Source organism: Cryptomeria japonica, chromosome 2, assembly GCF_030272615.1.
Source record: "Cryptomeria japonica chromosome 2, Sugi_1.0, whole genome shotgun sequence".
Classification (NCBI taxonomy): Eukaryota; Viridiplantae; Streptophyta; class Pinopsida; order Cupressales; family Cupressaceae; genus Cryptomeria; species Cryptomeria japonica.
Window position 1 is genome coordinate 512,690,893 of NC_081406.1, and position 11,178 is coordinate 512,702,070.

Consider the following 11,178-nt stretch of genomic DNA (forward strand, 5'->3'; position numbering starts at 1 on the left):
ATGTGTACGTGAGGAAACTTATAGGTGACATGTGTTGATGTGTCATACCGATGCAAGTCTCCCTCAGTGTCCATGTGGCACGTGAAAAGCTATAGAGCGTAACCTCTACAATCTGGGAGACCTCCTTAATGGAGCGAAATGTCGCATGTATGGCCACCTCAACTGATGCCTTGAGTAAAACCTTTTGTGCTTAGAGACCAAAAACCTTCTATTTGTTGACTCAAACATAGTGATACACGCATGCCAAAGAAACCCCTCATGTGCCCCTCAATTTGAGATAGTAAATTCTTGGGAAGTGATGACCTAAGAATTCGAAGCTTGGTATGCCCGTAGAAGTGAGTGTCATGGATGGTAACCAATGCTACCAAGATTCTAACTTTATGGTTGAATGTGGTATTTTATTGTAAGGGGATTCAAAAAATATTGTCCTTGCTAGTCTTAGGATTTGTTGTTGAAGGTGCATGATTGTCTTGTGTCAAAGTCAAACAAAAATTTTGTCTTTTGTTCTTGTCAAAAGGTGAATCAAAAACAATTCTCACAAGTGGTCATAAACAACCTTGATTTTTTAAAGTTCAAACAAGTTCCCAACAAGTCAAACACAAGTTCCAAATCAAAACAAAGTTCAAACAAAGAGTTCACATTTTTGTCCAAGTATTCATCCAACATTTGAACATGGCTTGTCAAAACATTGGAAATCCTTCCTTCATAATTCATGTCACTTAGGCTAGGTGTGGCATAGTTCAAACTCTAGGTTTTAGGTCACATAGACATTATCTTTTATTTTAGTGTCCTCATTTTTCACTTAGGTTTAAAATCATTTCCCTAAGTCTTCATTTCATTGTCATACCTAAGCTAGGTTTTCACTTAGGTGATATCTTGCATTATCTTTGTCATACCCAAACTAGGTCTTGGCTTAGGTTGCATCTTGCATTATCATTGCCATCCCAAAATTAGGTATTCACTTAGGTCATATTAATTACATCTCATAAATATTTTCCTTGCATATGTCCTTCTTCTGTTAGGTCAATATCATTACATAGTCCAAACCCTAGGTTTGTCTTAAGTTCACATTGTCATGTACGTTTGCATTTACCCCCCTAATCTCACAACATTAGGTCATATCATATCATTGGTCTAATTCATTTCCATACCATACCTTAGGTCATATTATATAACCCTAGGTCATATCATTATGTCATAATCATAGCTTTGGTACATATCATAACGAAAGGTCATTTCATATCCTTAGGTCATTTCATATCCCTAGGTCATAACACATCGTAAGCTCATTTTCACATCATATTTTGGGTTCATACCCTGGGTCATTGTCATAATCATTGTCCTCTTGCATAATAGTCCCAAATTAGGTTTCCAAACTTGTAAAATCAAAACTTTAGATTAAACCCTAAGTTATTGTTAGTGAGTCTTAACCTTGTCCAACATTTGTCCTTTTGTCATTATCATTTTGTCAAACCTAGCCTAGTGTCCAAGCGTATAGGTGAGCCATTGTCAATTTGTCCTATTGTCATATTTTCTTTTGTCCTCTTAAGGTCTTGAATTCATTTCAATTTACTAAGGGTCACATCTTTAGGTTTGCATTCCAAGAGTTTGTCCAAACCTCAAAAACAACAAAAAACATAGGTTGCACCTTCACCCTAGGTTGCATTATCATTTGCTAAGGTTGCACTTAGTCGCATATCATTGTCATTTCAAAATTCAAAAATTCCAAAAAGAAAAAAACATAAGTTTCATTTGTCATTCCATTAGTTGCATATCATTATCATTCAAAAATTCAAAAACCCCCCAAAAAATTTGCATAGTGACATATCTATTGAAACAAGGTTCCAAGCTCCTATGATGCAACAAATTTTGACATATCAACCAATGATTGGTCCAATGAATAACACAATGCAATAAAGTTTTAACCCAAGGCAATCACAATTCTATCCAGCTCAACAACAAGGCAATATTGATCAAACATTTTATGATGAAACAAGCATCCAAATATGAAAACTGGAGGAAATATTAGCTCGAGAAAGAGAGATTGTAGAACAAAAAGCAAAAAATAATTACAAGATTAGATCCCAAACGATGAAATCAATTTGAAAATTTCAAGGTCCAAATCAAAATATTGAGCCAGTTGACTACAAGCTTTCATCGAACGATCAGACATACCAGCTCTCATCTCTCAAATAGAGATGATGAAACAATTTCAAGCAACAAACACAAATTTTGACCAAATCTCCAATCAAACTTCATTTGATCAAACTCCATTCAATCCAATTTTGAATCAACAACCAATGATCCAACATACACAACCAATGGTTCAACATATTCAACATTTCCAACCAACACAACCAATGGTCCAACATATTCAACTAACACAAACAATGGTGCAATTTCAACAATTTGTCCAACCAAACATACAATGTCAACAATTTGTTCAACCAATAGTCAAGTATCAACAAAAAACTCATGAGTATCAACAACTACAACCAGATATTCAAAAACAAAATTTGCAATTCACACCAAGACAAATTTCAAACATGTCAAACCAATTCAACCAAAACCCAATCCAAAATCAAAACACAACACCAAGTCAAAACCAAATCACCTTCAAACAAGTTCAAAATCCAAACCTAACCATGTCAAAACCTCACAAGAACTCAAATGTATCTCCAAAGAAAGGTGGCTCTATTATACAACTCTTAAAGATATTCCTCAATGATACTTCTGAGAAAGGCCAAAATCATGCACCTATGTCTAGCAATGGCTCAACCCATCATAATTAAATTTATTCTCTAGTGTCATCTATTCCTACACCTTTCAAATATTTGAAAGAGCCTTCCATATCATCCTCATCAAACGATACACCCAAAGATGAAATCCCTCAAGGGCTATCCACATTTGATTGCCAAGCTAGTCCAATTCATGATGCACATCCCTTCCATGTTTCAGAAATGATAGACCCAATGCCACCATGCTCTTCATTTCCCATCAAACCTATTTTAGAGGAGCCCATTCAAAGTCCCTCTCCCTCATGTCCAAGCATTGATTCCTTGCTAGAATCCCCCACGCATGTTCAAATTCCAACCCCATGTCAAGAGGATAATTTAGAGCATGAAGAAATGAGTCCTAAAACAAATCAAGATTAAGATACCAAAAACGAACAATGCCATCCAATTGTTGACCAGGATCTGATCTTCCGAGACACTCATGATGATTTCCCTATTCCTATCCACCCTATCCAAATTCCTATTGGCACTCTTCTCCCTAAGAAAGATTAAGATATCCTAGTCCATCCTATCCGAAATGATCCCCCTCCATTTGATGAACAAAATGTCATTTTAAATCCCATTAACATTCCACTTCTTGAGCAAGGTCAAGATATCCCTTCCATCCTTTCCGATAATCCCATTGAAAGTCAAAAGCAGAGTGCTTTTAAAGAGGAATCCAATGATCTTCCTCCTTGTCAAGATCAAAGTATCCTTTCAGATTCATTTCCACCATAAGACCCCATCATCCCTTTAAATCCTTCACAAGATCCCTTTGTTCCTCCATCTCCATGTCCTAATCCTCCATATACCCCCCAAGATCTCATTTCTTTTGATGATCCCATTATTCCTCCTATTCCATCCCATGAAGAGCCTGTCATTGATCCATGTCCACCACATGATCCTAATCCCCCTCATGATCTTGATCCCCCTCATGATTCTAACATGTTTGTGCAAGATGTTCATGAAAACCTTACATGCACAATGGGTTCTTCCACTTTGGTCCAATCTAATCCACTTCATAATCCCATCATTTCTTCCATATCGCATCTTCTTCCTGAAGCAAAGAGTATCCTATGAGTCAAAATATTAATAAAGACAAAGGGGTAGACCTTCACGAGAAAGAACACATCCATATTGAAGAAAATATTAATGGTCATGACTACATAGCTCACTCTCAAGACATTGGTATCCTTCCATCAAAATCCAAGCATATGCCTTCCCCTTCATCCCTTCCATCCATTTTAGGTCCTTATATCCCTCTGTCCCCTATTCAAGTTCAGAAAAAGGAACACATCTTTGAGAACCTTCCACCCATCTAAACGACCTCCATATCATTCATATCCGTCCACGCATTCCTTTCCCCCTCCAAGCAATTTGGATGCCAAGCATACAAGTCATAGGTCCAAAAATTTGCATGCATTCAAGGATCAACATGTGTCATCTAATAGACATGTCAAAACAAAGAAAAATATGACCTAAAAATAAAAAGAAATATCCAAAAGGCCACAAAGGCCCATTGAGAAAAAGAAAGTAAAGTCCAAATCTATATGGGTTCCTAAATCCCTTGTGCAAGCAATGTGTTCCAAGGAACCACAAAAGCATGAAAAATAAAAAACCATGTGGATTCCCAAGTGACTCCTTGAAGCACAAAAAGAAGCATCGAGATTGGCATCCAAAATTTCTATTCCTCCATCTAAACTTTCCAAGTCTATTCCTCCATCACCTCCTACATCCATTTTGAGTCCTTATGTCCCAAAATCCCTAGTTATTTGAGACCCACTTTTCTTCCATCGATCCATCACCCCTCAAGGTGTGTGTTGATGCTGATCTTGCCAACATTTCCATCTTCTCAAGCCCAAATATTCCACCCCCTCCATTATCCAGCACCTCTTTTCCATCCTTTCATAAATCCTTAGTCCCATTTCATTTTCATGTTCTTATCCTAGCAACATCTTTGAGCATAATTTTAATAGTCATGGTCCATTTTCAAGGATACCATCCAAACAACAAGATGCTTGATTCCTTCCATCCCCTATCATGTGTCCATTTTTAGCAAAAAGAGAAAATTAAAAAAAAATTAAAAAATTAAAAAAAAAATGAAAAGTAAAAAAAAAGAAAAATAATTCGTCCTCTGGTGAAAACCTGGTTAACAGATGCCTTGGGAAAGTACCATGATGAAAACCTGGCAAACAGGTGTCATGCGTAATCCATGAACTTCTTGCATACCATACTTGGGGGCAGGTTTATTTACATTATCCTATCATATCCTTTTGCCCTTCATTATCCTATTGCCCTCCATTATCCTATCATCCCTCATATCCATATTCCCTTTTCCACCTTTGATCTTGAAAAGGCTGAGGATCTTTATGAACATCATATATCCTATTCGCAGCTTTCATTCTATCATAGGTTTTGGTTTTTATCCATTGGCTTATCATAACCTTTCGTCCATATTCCTTGGCTTATTTCAACCTTATGTCACTATCCCTTAGCCTATCACAACCTCCAGTCCATGTCCCTTATCCATTCTTGGTCTTGCTTGTCCTATCCATATCCTATCACCATCCATACACTCTTTTTGTTGGTATTATGGATATGTTGATATGGTTTTGTCATTGATGTCAACACTTGTTACCACTTATCAGCACTTGGAGATCTTTGGTTATATTCACCGGCAAGTCAATGACTTATGCACAGTCACCGATATTTGGTTCACCGACAGACTATATTTTTCACCGGCACTTGGAATGACTTGGAGACTACCTGGTGTTGGTATTTTGGTATTGTTGATATGGTTTTATCATTGATGTCAAAACTTGTCAAACTTGTCATCACTTGTCAACACTTATCAACACTTAGAGACTTTGGTTATGTTCACCGACAAGACAAAGAATTATGCAAGAAACTAGTATTTGGTTCACTGATAGATTATATTGTTCACCGACACTTGGAATGACTTGGAAACTACTTGGTTATGTCGAAGACATTATTCGATCACTTGGGTTATTTGTTTATTCGGGTTTGCATATTTGCTATTACCAGCAAATAGGTCCAGGATAAGCACCGACAAACTTATCTATTCCAGATCAGCACGACATTCTATTGAGATGATTTATTATTATTGTAAATGCATTAAGCCGACATCATGCATCAGATATTGATTTGTTTGTAATTGATTTTATTGTAATATCTTTTAGTGAGCCGACCTATTCAATTGGTCTTAGGTTATGGTATATATGTAAGATCTTATTTGTAAGATCGATATGCGATTGGGAAAAAGATTTGAAATAGAGTATATGCAAAACTAAGCAGAGCTATACACACAGACATCATTTGAAGGTTGAAGGGGGGTTTTGTGGAGGCAATCAACACTACACCGATACTGAATCCAGCATATGAAGATGCTATTTTGTGCAGTACATTATCATTAGATTTAACCATCCAATTGTAGTCAGTGTGACTCTCATTTTGTGATTGAGCAGTGAGCTCTAGGCAGTTGGCCTTTCTGCATGTGTAGAATCCATATTGTAAACACATACTATCTATAGTGGTATCATTTGATTGTGGGAAAGGCTTCCCACCATGGTTTTTCCCCTTACAGGGTTTCCACATACAAACTTTTGTGTTATGTGTTGTGGATGTTGTTGTCTTTCTGTTTCATGAATTAATCTTTACCGGTATTGCAATTAACTGTTAAAATTGTCTACTGGCATAAAGTTTGGTTTACTAGTATTAAGCATTAAGTTTTGGATAAGTTAATTTTGGTTGAATTTATTGGACAACTGATTCACCCCCCCCCTTCTCAGTTATCTCTGGGACCTAACAATTGGTATCAGAGCTAGATTCTCTTTTTGTAGAAGTTTAACACCTTGAGGAGATCCAATGTCTACCAACTATTTCAAGAAGGACAGTCTGAAACTTGATGGAACCAACTACGGCATATGGAAGATCAGGATGGAGACACACTTGAATTGTATTGGAAATGATATATGGGATGTTACAAAGAATGGCTATACTGCTCCTACTCCCAGTCATCCTAATCCACCAACCTTAGGAAAAGATGAGGAAAATGATTACAAAGCAAGAGAAGCACTTTTGAGCACATTGTCAGATTAGAAAGTCATGGGATTGTCAGATAGATCTACTGCTAAAGCTATTTGGGACAAACTGGAAACATTGAATGAAGGAGATTCCATAGTCAAAATTGAAAAACTTGAATGCTTCTGGGTCAGGTATGAAAGTCTGAAAATGGGAGAAGATGAAAGAATTTCTACTTTTATGGAAAGAGTAAATGAAATTGTTTTGGGTATACAATGTTGTGGAGGAACCTTAAGTGAAGATGAGATTGTTTCTAAAGTTTTAAGAGCTTTTCCACTGGCATATAAAATGAAAGTTACTGCTATAAATGAATTAAGATAAATGCCTAATGCATCAGTATCTAGAGACACTTTGGTTGGAAAACTTTTAGCTTTTGAGCTTGAGGAATTTGGTCATGTTACTACTATCAAGATAGATCTAGCTTTTAAGGCATCATCATCAACTTCTGTAGCATCATCATCATTTAACAAATCTGATTGGAAAGCCTTCTATGTAAGGAACTTGAAGAAAGCAGGAGAGAAAATGAAGAACTTGAAGCACTATTTGCAAGGAAAATGCCTAAAGGTCCAATTGGAATTAAGTATGAAGGTAAAGCACCCTTTAAATGTTTCAACTATAATAAGATTGGTCATATGGCATCTAGATGTCCCAATAGACATGCAAGATTAAGAGAAGAAGCTAAAAGAACATATAAGCCTAACCCAGACTATCAGAAATACAAGTTTAAGAAGAACAAAGACAAATCTTGTTATTATGCTGATGAAGGAGTTACTGATGATTCTGATGAAGATCCAACAGACAATGGATGGGCTTTTGTTGCTATAACAAAAGATCAACTGACACCTACTATTCAACCGGTAGAGAAGGCCCTAGCAGCTAAAGTTGAAGATAAGGATGAATAGATTATTGATTCAGAATGTTCACACCATATGACTGGTGATAATAGTAAATTCTTAACCTTTCAAGATTACAATGGAGGTCTAGTAAGGTTTGGAGATGATAAAACTTTTTTGATCAAAGGAAAAGGCACTATATCTTTTGATGGTAAGCACAATACTGATAATGTTTACTATGTTGAAGGTTTGAAGCATAATCTTTTGAGTGTTGGTCAATTAGTTGAGAAAGGATTTCAATCACAATTCAAGAATGGTAAATGCAAAATCTTAAACAGAACTGGTTTGGAAATTGCAACCGGTAATCAGACTAGAGGTAATATCTTTCATTTGAACAACAATGAGAAAGCATGTTTGATTGCACATATTGATGAAAGTTGGTTATGGCATAAAAGACTTTGTCATGTAAACTTTGATTGCATTGTGAAAATCAGTACTACTAAGGCAATTAGAGATTTACCTGAGATTGTTAAACCTCACAATCCGGTATGTAAAGAATGTCAATTTGGAAAGCAAGTTAGAGAGTCTTTCAAAAGTATTCCGGAAAAGTCTAGCAATGTTCTTGATTTAATTCATACTGATTTATGTGGTCCAGCAAGAACTAGAAGTATACAAGGAGATATATAAATTATGCTAATCATTGATGACTATTCTAGAATGTGTTGGGTTACTTTTCTCAGAGAAAAATCTGAAGCATTTGGGAAATTCAAACTATTCAAGGTGATGGTAGAAAATGAAACCGGTAAGAAAATCAAATGTTTGAGATCAGATCAAGGAGGTGAATTCACATCTAAGGAATTTAATGCATTATGTGAAGTGAATGGGATCAAAAGAAATTGTCAGCACCCTGGACACCCCAGCAGAATGGAGTTATTGAAAGGAAAAACATAACTATCTTGGATGTAGCCAGAAGTATGATATCAGAAGCAAATATACCTCATATATATTGGAGAGAAGCAGTCAGTACAACTGTTTATACATTCAACAGAGTTCACATCAGAGGACAAACCGGTAAGACCCCACATGAACTATGGTTTGGTATTACTCCTACTCTTAAATATTTCAGAATATTTGGAAGTATATGTTATATTAGAAGAGATGAGTATATTGGCAAATTTGATCCTATAAGTGATGAAGGAATATTTCTCGGTTATTCATCTAAGAGAAAGGCATATAGATGTTTTAACAAGAGATTGCAGAAAATTGTTGAGAGTGCAAATGTAAAGATTGATGAACAATTTAGAGGAAATTCAAGGTACACAGACTCTGAATCGGCAATTGAGATAATCACAAATGAACCTATTATGAATACATCGGTACAGAATGGTAATCCAGTTACACCGGCATCATCTGAAGATTCAACTGTCACTGAAGAACAAGAGCAAGCAAAAACACCCCGATATGTATGTAAGATTGAATCATTCTAAAGATCAGATAATTGGAAACAAATCTCAAGGAGTTGTGACTAGAGGAAGATTGGTAAATGAAGAGGTGTGCCTTATTTCTCAAATTGAACCTACATCAATAAATGAGGTATGTGAAGATATATATTGGATTAAAGCAATGGAAGATGAATTGCAACAAATTGAAAGAAATAACACTTGGTCATTAGTTTCCCGGTCTAAAGACAAAAATGTAATTGGAACTAAATGGGTTTTCAGAAATAAACTTAATGAAGATGGCATGGTAATTAGAAACAAAGCAATATTGGCATGTAAGGGATATTCTCGGAAAGAAAGAATTGATTACAGTGAAACCTTTGCACCGGTAGCTAGAATTGAGGCAGTAAGACTGTTATTAGCTTTTGCAGCACACAAGAACTATAAAGTATATCAAATGGATGTTAAATGTGCATTTCTGAATGGAGATCTTGAAGAATAAGTTTACATTGAGCAACCTAATCCATTTTCTTTGACAGATAACAAAGACATGGTTTGCAGGTTAAGGAAAGCTTTATATGGATTGAAACAAGCTCTTAGAGCTTGGTATGCAAGATTGGACAAATATCTTTTGAAACTTGGTTACACAAAAGGTAATGTTGATAGAAATCTATACTACAAAGTGACTAATGATGACATCTTGGTTATTAAATTTTTGTTGATGATATAATCTTTGGAGGAGAAGATGGTTTGTGTAAAGACTTTACTAACAAAATGCAGCAAGAATTTGAAATGTCTATGATTGGAGAGATAAAATTCTTTTTAGGATTGTAGATTTCACAGACTGATAAAGGTATATTCCTATGTCAATCTAAGTACTTGAAGGAATTACTAAATAAATTTGGCATGGAGAATTGTAAACCGGTAAGAACACCTATGACTACAAATGAAAAATTATCTTTGAAGGATGAATCTACACCTGTTAATCCAACTAGATACAAATCTATGATAGGAGGTTTACTGTATTTGACACAAACAAGACCTGATATTATGAATGCAAAATGTATTGTTTCAAGATTTCAGAGTAATCCTAAAGAAAATCATGAATCGGCAGTAAAAATGATTTTCCGGTACCTACAAGGCACTACAAATCTTGGTTTATGGTATCCTAGAGGTGAAAATTTTGACTTATATGCATACACAGATGCTAATTGGGAAAGAGATGTGGATGACTAAAAAAAGCACCACCGGCGGAGCATTTTTTCTTGGTAGCAAACTAATTTCATGGTTTAGCAAGAAACAAAGTTGTACAAGTTTATCAATAGCAGAATCAGAATATGTTGTAGCAACAACCAACTGTACACAGGTATTATGGATCAAAAAAATGTTGAAGGACATAAAGGTGAATTGCAAAGAACCTATCACTATTTACTGTGACAACATAGTAGAAATTGATATATCAAAGAACCTGGTACTTCACTCTAAAACTAAACATGTTTCTATCAAGCTGAACTTTCTAAAGGAGAATGTTGAAGCAAAAGAAGTGAAATTGGTTTATGTGAATACTAAAGAGAAGATTGCAGATATTTTTACAAATCTTTTGCCTAAGGAAACATTTGAGTATCTCAGAGAGCAACTTGGAGTCCTACCCCCACCGGTAGAGACCTAAAAAGTTGATGTTTGTCATCAACCGACAGAATTAACAGAGAAATCTTTTATTCTGGCTTTGATGAGGAGAGCTACTTCTAAGGGGGAGTAGCTGGTATATAGAATGAATTGGTATTTGTATTTGGTTTTGTGTTTCTTTAGCATTTGATGTCAAAGGGGGAGAGATTGATATGGAAAAACACATGGATAACACATATTATTCCTAGGGGGAAAGACTTTATTCTTTGGGAAGAGATAGATATTATGTATTTTTTATTTCCGATTAATGATCTCTTTGGGAGATTGTTGGTTTTTGGTTTTTGGCATTTCTGTTTTGGCACTTTGATGGTTTTTCCATCTTGTGTTGCCATCAATGCCAAAGGG